The sequence below is a fragment of the Mirounga leonina genome, unplaced genomic scaffold (genome assembly GCF_011800145.1).
Source record: "Mirounga leonina isolate KUSES-001 unplaced genomic scaffold, KU_Mleo_1.0 Mir_173, whole genome shotgun sequence".
NCBI classification, from domain to species: Eukaryota; Metazoa; Chordata; class Mammalia; order Carnivora; family Phocidae; genus Mirounga; species Mirounga leonina.
This window is the reverse complement of record NW_023270447.1, coordinates 77,182,977-77,191,770: the sequence shown is the minus strand read 5'-3', so window position 1 is coordinate 77,191,770 and position 8,794 is coordinate 77,182,977.

Sequence of the window (8,794 nt, the reverse complement as noted above, 5' to 3'; positions counted from 1 at the left end):
CAGCATCTGACTCTTGGTTTCTGCTCAGGTCTTGATCTCAGGGTCGTGAGATCGAGCCCCGCATCAGGCTACACATTCAGCATTGAATCTGCTTGTTCCTCTCCCTCCCCCTCTGCCCCTCCCCACTCTCTAAAATAAATAAATAAAATCTTTATAAAGTTCATCAAGTGACCCGTGACTTTGCCTCCTTCCTTAGCTCGGTGGGCAGATGTAAATTCCCAGAGGGCTGGGAAGTTGCTGACTTGTTCACTCTCTATACCAAGTGCTTTATACATAGAAGATGCTTCACTGAGCCCTGGTGAATCCCTGGGGAGCTGCATTAATAGAAGCACTATATGTTCAGTGAGGGAGGTGATATTCCTTATGCCCATGTCGGAAGTCCTGCGTTCCATTTGGGATTAGAACTTTGTTTGGGGTTTTTTTTTTTTTTTTTGGTTTTTGGTTTTTGATTTTTGTTTTAGATTTTATTTATTTATTTGACAGAGAGCGAGAGAGGGAACACAAGCAGGAGGAGCAGGAGAGGGAGAAGCAGGCTTCTTGCTGAGCAGGGAGCCCAATGTGGGGCTCAATCCTGGGACCCTGGGATCATGGCCTGAGCCGAAGGCAGATGCTTAACAACTGAGGCACTGAGGCGCCCCTGGGATTAGAACTTTGAATGGGACATGGGGAAATTGTAACTTTTCCATAGGAGAAAGAACAAAATAATGGCTGAGGGAGGACCACAAAACCATATTTTATGGGGAACAGTGGAAGGAGCCAGAACACTGACTCTGTTATAAAAAAAAAAAAGACTCAAAGGGTACAAGTGTCTGCCCTCAAATATCTGAAGAGGGCATCTGGGGAAGAAGGCTGGGAGAACTAGGAATTAGGGGCTACTACTTCAAGGAACAGAATTTTCTCCCCCCAAAACCACGAGAGGCTTTCAGTCTAAGATAAAGAACAGAGCTGCATTTGAATCTCAACCTGTCCCTAACTAATTTTGTAACCTTGGACAAGTTACTTCATCATATTAAAGCTTGGTTTTCTCCTATGTAAAATGGGTATAATGTGGAGCATATAGGACCCATGAGGATGGAATGATATAAAACATTTTTTAAATGCCTAGTGCAGGGGCGCCTGGGTGGCTCAGTTGGTTAAGTGTCCAATTCTTGGTTTCGGCTCAGGTCATGATCTCAGGGTCATGAGACTGAGCCTTGAGTCATTGTCAGGCTCTGCGCTCAGCGGGGAGTCTGCTTCAGATTCTCTTCCTCTCCCTCTGCCTCTCCCCCACTTGCTCGCACACGCGCGCTCTCTCTCTCTCTCTCACAAATAAATAAGTCTAAAAAAATCATTAAAAATGCCTAGTGCAAGACCTAGCACCTTGTTAGTGCTGGGTGAGTGTAGCTATGATTAATAAAATAGAAAGGTAGTGAGCCCCCTGTCACTGGACACGTGAGCAGAGGCTTGAGGATACTTGGTAGGAGTGGCGAGGAATCAAGCAACCGGTGGAGTGTGGCTCAGGATGGCAGTGTGGGCTGATAGCTAGCGGTACTGGCTCTTGGGTCGGCCACACCTACTAGATGTGAATCTTGGATTTGCTATTTATTTGCTGTGATACCCTGGGACAATTACTTAACCCTTCCAAGCCTCAGTCTTCCCATCTGAAAAATGGGAGTAATAGTGGCTCCCATTTAACCTAGTTGTTGGGGGATCAAAGAAGTAAAGCAATCAAAATGTGTGAGCTATAGCTCTGACATTAGTGATCTGATTGGGGTTGTCCTGGATGACCTTGAAGGTCCTCTTCCATCTGATAGCCTCCAGGACTGGAATCCCCCTGGGGAGCCCTGGTGAAGCAGGTAAATCCACCGTTCTAAGACTCCCCGATGCAGGTGACTACTTGCAGGCACTGTCCCTTCCCCTCCCCCACAAGCCAGCCCTCCCTGTGACAGGGAGGTGACTGGAATGGCACCTGAGGAAGCAGCTGTGGGGGCAGGGCGCAGGACAGGGCCACAGGACAGGCTGTCTGGCTTTCTAATCTGCTCGTGCACTTTGGTCTCCAAACTGTGAGCTCTGTGAGGGAACCAACTGCCATACAGGGCCTAGAAATGAGCCAAGAGTGTGGGGGAGGATCACGGGTTGCCAGCTGGTGCCCCGGGGGCCAAATCTGGCTCACAGGTTTGTTTTGTGGTTGGCATGGTAGCATGGTGGTTTGTTTGTTTTTTAATTAGTTGTCAACAATCAAAATAAGGGGACTGCACAGAAAATCCAGATTCCTCACTCTGTTAAAAATCAACAGCACTAGCACATTTCTGAACAACATGAGTCCGTTGGAGATGAGAAGCGGCTGCCGCCTTAAGATAGGGCTTGTGAGCTCCAGGTCACCAGAGTCCCCACGTCTCCCTCTTGTGTCACAGCCAGTCTGCTTTACTCACTTATGAACGGCGCCCACAGCCCCCTGAGCTTATGATTCCTGGGATAGAGTCAAGAGCACCAGCTTTGCGATGTGTCGGGACGATGGGTTGTCCCAGCCTGGTTATGTGACTCATTAGTGTTCCAAACTTCCTTTGCTCATCTGTAAAAGGGGGATCAGGACTCGGACTCCTCCCAGGGCTGATCTGAAGATTAAATTAAAGAAAATGCCTGTAAAGTACCTAGAATGTAGTCGGTGCTCAGCAAAATTCCTCCTGAGTAAACTGTGGCTGGGTCTCGCTCAAGAATATCCCCTGGTTTGGGGCGCCTGGGTGGCTCAGTCGGTTAAGCGACTGCCTTCGGCTCAGGTCATGATCCTCGAGTCCTGGGATCGAGTCCCGCATCGGGCTCCCTGCTCGGCGGGGAGTCTGCTTCTCCCTCTGACCCTCCCCCCTCTCATGCTCTCTGTCTCTCATTCTCTCTGTCTCAAATAAATAAATAAAATCTTTAAAAAAAAAAAAAGAATATCCCCTGGTTTTGGATGCTACAGTATTGGCACAGTGCCAAGCCACAACCACCCTCAGAGGCTGACTTTACTGCTACCCACATTGTAGAGAAGAGCATGGTGAGGCACAGAGACAGAAAGTGAGTAAATGGAAGAGCTGAGCTGGGTAGCCCCGTCTGTCTGATTCCTAAACCTGTGTTGTTTTCACTGCTTTATGCTGTCCCTCACAGCCACATGCTGTTTTGACCCTGGCCTCATCCACTAGGGTTAAGATGGTGGATTCTAGGGCGCCTGGGTGGCTCAGTCGGTTGGGCGACTGCCTTCGGCTCAGGTCATGATCCTGGAGTCCCTGGATCGAGTCCTGCATCGGGCTCCCTGCTCGGCAGGGAGCCTGCTTCTCCCTCTGACCCTCCCCCCTCTCATGTGCTCTCTCTCTCTCATTCTCTCTGTCTCAAATAAATAAATAAAATCTTTGGAAAAAAAAAAAAGCACTAGGTGGGTACAAGATTTATGCCTTTAGGGGTGCCTGGCTGGCTCAGTCGGTAGAGCATGCGATTCTTGATCTCAGGGTCATGAATTCAAGCCCCAAATTGGGCATGGAGCCTACTTGGAAAAAAAGAAAAGATTTAGTGCTTTTAGTTTGACTGCAAGTGCAATATGGGCCAATTCCTTCCTCAGTTATGAGAAGAAGAAAGGCTGAGATGAGGCTGATCAGCCTGGGGAGGAACAGTCCTGGCCTCCAGGTTTCAGAAGAGCAGAATCAAGCCATGTATGTAGAAGTTACTAGAAATAAGATTTGGGGGGCACCCGGGTGGCTCAGTTAAGTGTGGGACTCTTGATTTTGGCTCAGGTCATGATTTCAGGGTCATGAGATCGAGCCCCGTGTTGGGCTCTGTGCTCAGCAGGGAGTCTGCTTGAGATTCTCTCTCTCCTTCTGCCCGCCCCCCTCTCTAAAATAAATAAATCTTTAAACAAATCAGATTTGGCCCCATTGGGAAGAACAGTCAGTGCTGACCAGTGATGGGCTGGGTGTCTCATGGAAACTGATCTCCCCATCACCAGGAATGTTCCAGTAAGTATCCCTTCTTGGTGGTGTAACCAAGACAGTGCTGTGAAGAGAAAGAGCATGCACTTTGGATGGGACAGATGGAGATTCAAACTGGTGTGGCCTTAGATGAATCACCCTCTCTGAGCCTTCATTTCCTCTGCTGCCACATGGTCCCATGGGCCCCATGGAGCGCTTGCACCACACTGGAAATCCCTGGGTCCCTGGGTCACCTCTCAAAGCAGCCAACGCACATAAGCTGTTTATCGCACTTGCTGGCTCACCCTGAACATCCTCTGGCTGTCTCTACTTCCCTGCCCAAGGCGTCAAGCCTGTGCCAACCCGAGAGTGCCTCATGGCGCGCAGGCTTGCTGCCATCCAGCCTACGGAAGGGCAAGGTAGCAAGAGAAAGGAAGACCCTGCCGTATCTGTCGGGATGTGTTCAGTAGCAAGTAACAGAAGAATCCAGCTAACTGGGTTTCAACCATAAGGATTATTACTGCTCAGTTAACAAGAAATCGGAGACAGGTAGCTCCCGGGTGCTTCAGTGCCTCAGTGATGTGGTCAAGGAACTGGGGCTTGTTCTTTGCCCTCCGCCATCCTCAGGGCGTCCGTGATGTTTTTCTACAGAATCACAGCAACGCGGCCCAAGCTTCCCCTCCTCACGGGACTTCTCCCAAGCAGGAAGAACTTTTTTTTCCTTTCCTGTTGCTCTTTTCCTGCAAGAAGTATCTTTCCCAAAGCCCCCTGCCGGCTTCCCCTTATATTCCACATGACCAACTTGTTCTGGTTTGCCTGGTACTTTTCTGGCTTATACTGAACTTTGCAGGTCATGGGAACCCCCTTAGTCGTGGGCAAGTATCTGTCTGGTTGGTCTCCCCACTTGCATCCCACTGGCCAGGGCTGGTTCACATGTCTATCCCTTGACCAATCCCTAGCAAAGGGCGTGGAAATACCACCAACTGGTTTAAACCAATGAGGATTCACCTCCTGGGGCGCTGGGCGCGTTGCCATTGGAACTGGTCTGGGGTTCTGTGGGCAAGGAAGCAGGATTGGCTGTTAGGTGGGCACCCTGCCGTGTCCACTACACTTGCTTCAATCAGAAATGAGCTGAATCCCCTCCTAGCCAAGGCTCTGCTCTCCCCCAGCATCACCGCTATCATGCTGTGTGTTTGTGACTAAGTGTGAAAGAATTAAGAGCATGACAAGGATGTTGGGGGAGGGGGGGGCGTGGAGGAGAAAGGCCTCAAATACAGGCTTCTTCTGTGGTCATGGGAAACAAGTTTATTTTTAATTTGACCTTCATGTGGCCTAATTAGTGTGCAGTTCTCCAGGCATGATACCCCAAAGGGCAGCTTTCAGGCAATAATAACAAAGATCAGAAAACATCTGGTCTCTTCCTAAGCTGGTCTATCCTTTGACTGTCAGTTTGTAGAGACTAGGGAGGAGGGGGTCATCTGAACAAAAGGACAGAAGGGCCGGGCTGAGTGCAGGCTAAGAGGTCAGCCCAGCCCTGGCTCCATGGAGACACTGGGGTCACCCATCCCCCTCACTCACTTCTTGGCATCAGCTACACTCAGAACAGAACTGTTGAGTCTGACCTAGGTCTACCTGACATCAGATCTCATGATTTGTGAGGTTCCAGCTCCAGGGCCTGTCACCTTCTCTTAAAATTTTAAAGATGAAGACATTGAGAAGAAGTCATTTGTAAACCTGGAAATGGTGTTCCATTAATTCATTCATTCATTCAAACAAATATTTATTGAGTATGTACTATATGCCAGGCACTCTGGTATACGGGGTATCAAACAGTGAACATGACAAGTAAGACCTCCACCCTGAAGAAGCTGACACTCTGGAAGCAGACAAGAAGCAAAACTAACACGTACACACCATCATTAGTAATAAGTACAATAAAAAAAATAAAGCCAGAGAAGGGGATAGAGAATGACTAGGTAGATGCGGGGAGAGGTGCTTGCTTTTTTTTTTTTTTTTTAGATCAGGGGTCTACCGCTACACGCCTGTGAGCTGGCACCTATATTAGTAAATAAAATTTTATTGGAATACAGCAAAGCTCGTTTACTTACATATTATCTATGGTTGCGTTCATGCCACAAGGGCAGAGATGAGTAATCGGAACAGAGATGATAGAATCTACAAAGATGAAAATACTTACTATCTGGCCCTTAAAAAAAAGTTTGCCTTCCCAGTGAGATACCATTTCACACCCACTAGAATGGTTATCATCAAAAAACAAATATCAGTGAGGATGTGGACACATTGGAGCCCTTATGCACTGCTAATCAGAACGTAAAATGGAGCAGCCATTTTGGAGAATAGTCTGGCAGTTCCTCAGAGGGTAAACATAGAGTTACCATATGACCCAGAAATCCCATCCGCGGGTGTGTGCCCAAGAGAAATAAAAACATGTGTCCACACAAAAATTTGTACAAGAATGTTCATAGCAGCATTATTTATAATGGAAAAAAGTGGATGGGCGCCTGAGTGGCTCAGATAGTTAAGCATCTGCCTTCGGCTCAGGTCATGATCCCAGAGTCTTGGGATTGAGCCCCGCACTGGGCTCCTTGCTCAGTGGGGAGTCTGCTTCTCCCTCTGCCTGCCGCCCCCCCTGGTTTGTGCTCTCTCTCTCTCAAATAAATAAAATCTAAAATAAATAACATGGATGAGCTGTGAAAACACTAGGCTAAATGAAAGAAGGCAGCCACAAAAGAGCAGATTATATGATTCCATTCATGTGACATGTACAGAATAGGCAATCTATAGAGACAGGCAATAGATTAGTGATGCCTAGGGCCAGGGAGGCTGGGGAGTGTTGGCTAAGGGTGCAGGATTTCTTTTTGGGGTGATGAATTGATTGTGGTGAAGGTTACACAACTCTGTGAATATACTAAAAGGCTTTGAATTGTATACTTTCAGTGGGTGAATTATTTGGTACATGACTTATGTCTCAATAAAGCCATGTTTTGTTTTTTTTTAAAGATTTTATTTATTTATTTGTCAGAGAGAGAGCACAAGCAGGGGGAGCAGTAGGTAGAGGGAGAAGCAGGCTCCCACTGAGCAAGGAGCCCACTGCAGGACTCCATTCCAGGACCCTGGGATCATTACCTGAGCTGAAGGGAGCCACCCTGGCGTCCCTGTAAAGCCATCTTTTAGAAGGTTTATCGACTTTTGTTCTAGATGGTCAAGGAAGGCCTCTGAGGAGGTGACTTTTGAGCTTCCTTTGTAATTGGCTCAAAGCTCTCAAACAGTAACAGATGACATTTTACTGAGCACCTATGTGCCAGACACGTGCAAAGCGTTTTATAATTACCACCTCATTGAATCCCCACAAAAATCCTATGGCTTAGATACTGACAATCCCATTTAACAGATGAAGAAATTGGAGCACAAAGAGGATAGGTGACTTGCCCTAGGTCACACAGCTGATAAATGGCAGAACTAGAATTCAATTCTGGCTGTTTCTGACTTCAAAGCCTATGTCCGCTGAGTTAACCACTGAGCTACACTTCCCTGTCCAGTCTCTGAATTCCTAATGTTTCCCAGATCAGGAAGATGGCCCAAATTAAGATGGAGGAGGGGCGCCTGGGTGGCTCAGTCATTAAGCATCTGCCTTCGGCTCAAGTCATGATCCCGGGGTCCTGGGATCGAGCCCCGCATCGGGCTCCCTGCTCGGGAGGAAGCCTGCTTCTCCCTCTCCCACTCCCCTGCTTGTGTTCCCTTTCTCGCTGTGTCTCTCTCTGTCAAATAAATAAATAAAAATTTTTTAAAGACTTTATTTATTTGAGAGAGAGAATGAAATAGAGAGCACATGAGAGGGGGGAGGGTCAGAGGGAGAAGCAGACTCCCCGCTGAGCAGGGAGCCCGATGCGGGACTCGATCCTGGGACTCCAGGATCATGACCTGAGCTGAAGACGGTCACCCAACCAACTGAGCCACCCAGGCGCCCCAATAAATAAAATCTTTAAAAAAAAATTAAGACAGAGGAGATGGGAAAGAGAGCACAGCCTTAAAGGAAGTTAGGAAAGGGCATGCCAGGTGCAAGGGAGAGCAATGAGCATGCTGAGAGGTGTCTCTGGGCTCAGGGAGGGATCTCCCAGGGGGAGCAAGACACTAACATAGAGGTTCCCAAACTTTAGAGAGATAGAAATCATCTACTGTAAGAAGTCAGAGAGAGGCTTATTTAAAATGCAGACTCCCAGGCCTCACTGCCAGAGGTCTGATTTGATGGGTCTGAGTTGGGGACCAGGAATCTAATGTTAACAAGCTCCCTGGATCTAATGCAGATGGCCCAGGGAGCACAGTGTGAAATGTCCAGCAGGAACTTCAAGGTCAACATAAGACTTCTCTGTCTGCCCCTGCCCACCCCCCATTTTGGCATCCCTCTTTTCCTTCCCTTCCTGATATCCCAGATTCCTGGCTATCATGCTTCTCTCTGTGCCCAGAGACCCCAATGAGCATTACAGACCTCCCAGTCTTTGTTCCTGCTCTTTGTTCCACCTGGTATGACCTTCCTTTGCTTCGCTCCATCTCCCCCAAGAGGCCTCATCCCCTCTCCCCTTCCTTAGTCTCCCATCCCACAAAGGTTCAGCTTTTGAGAGTCTGTCCCCTCTTTATGAAATCTTCCCTAACAATAGGAACGTTGCTCTACTGCATCTATAAAATGGGGATGAAGAGCAAACAAGAAAATGTGCACAAGGAACATTGTAGGCACTCCATAAACAGTGGCTATTGTTTTTATACAATAACATACCTATCATTGTCCCCATTTTACAGTTGAAGAGAGTGAGGCAAAGAAGGCTTCAAAAACTTGCCCCAGACCACCCAGCTAGAAATTG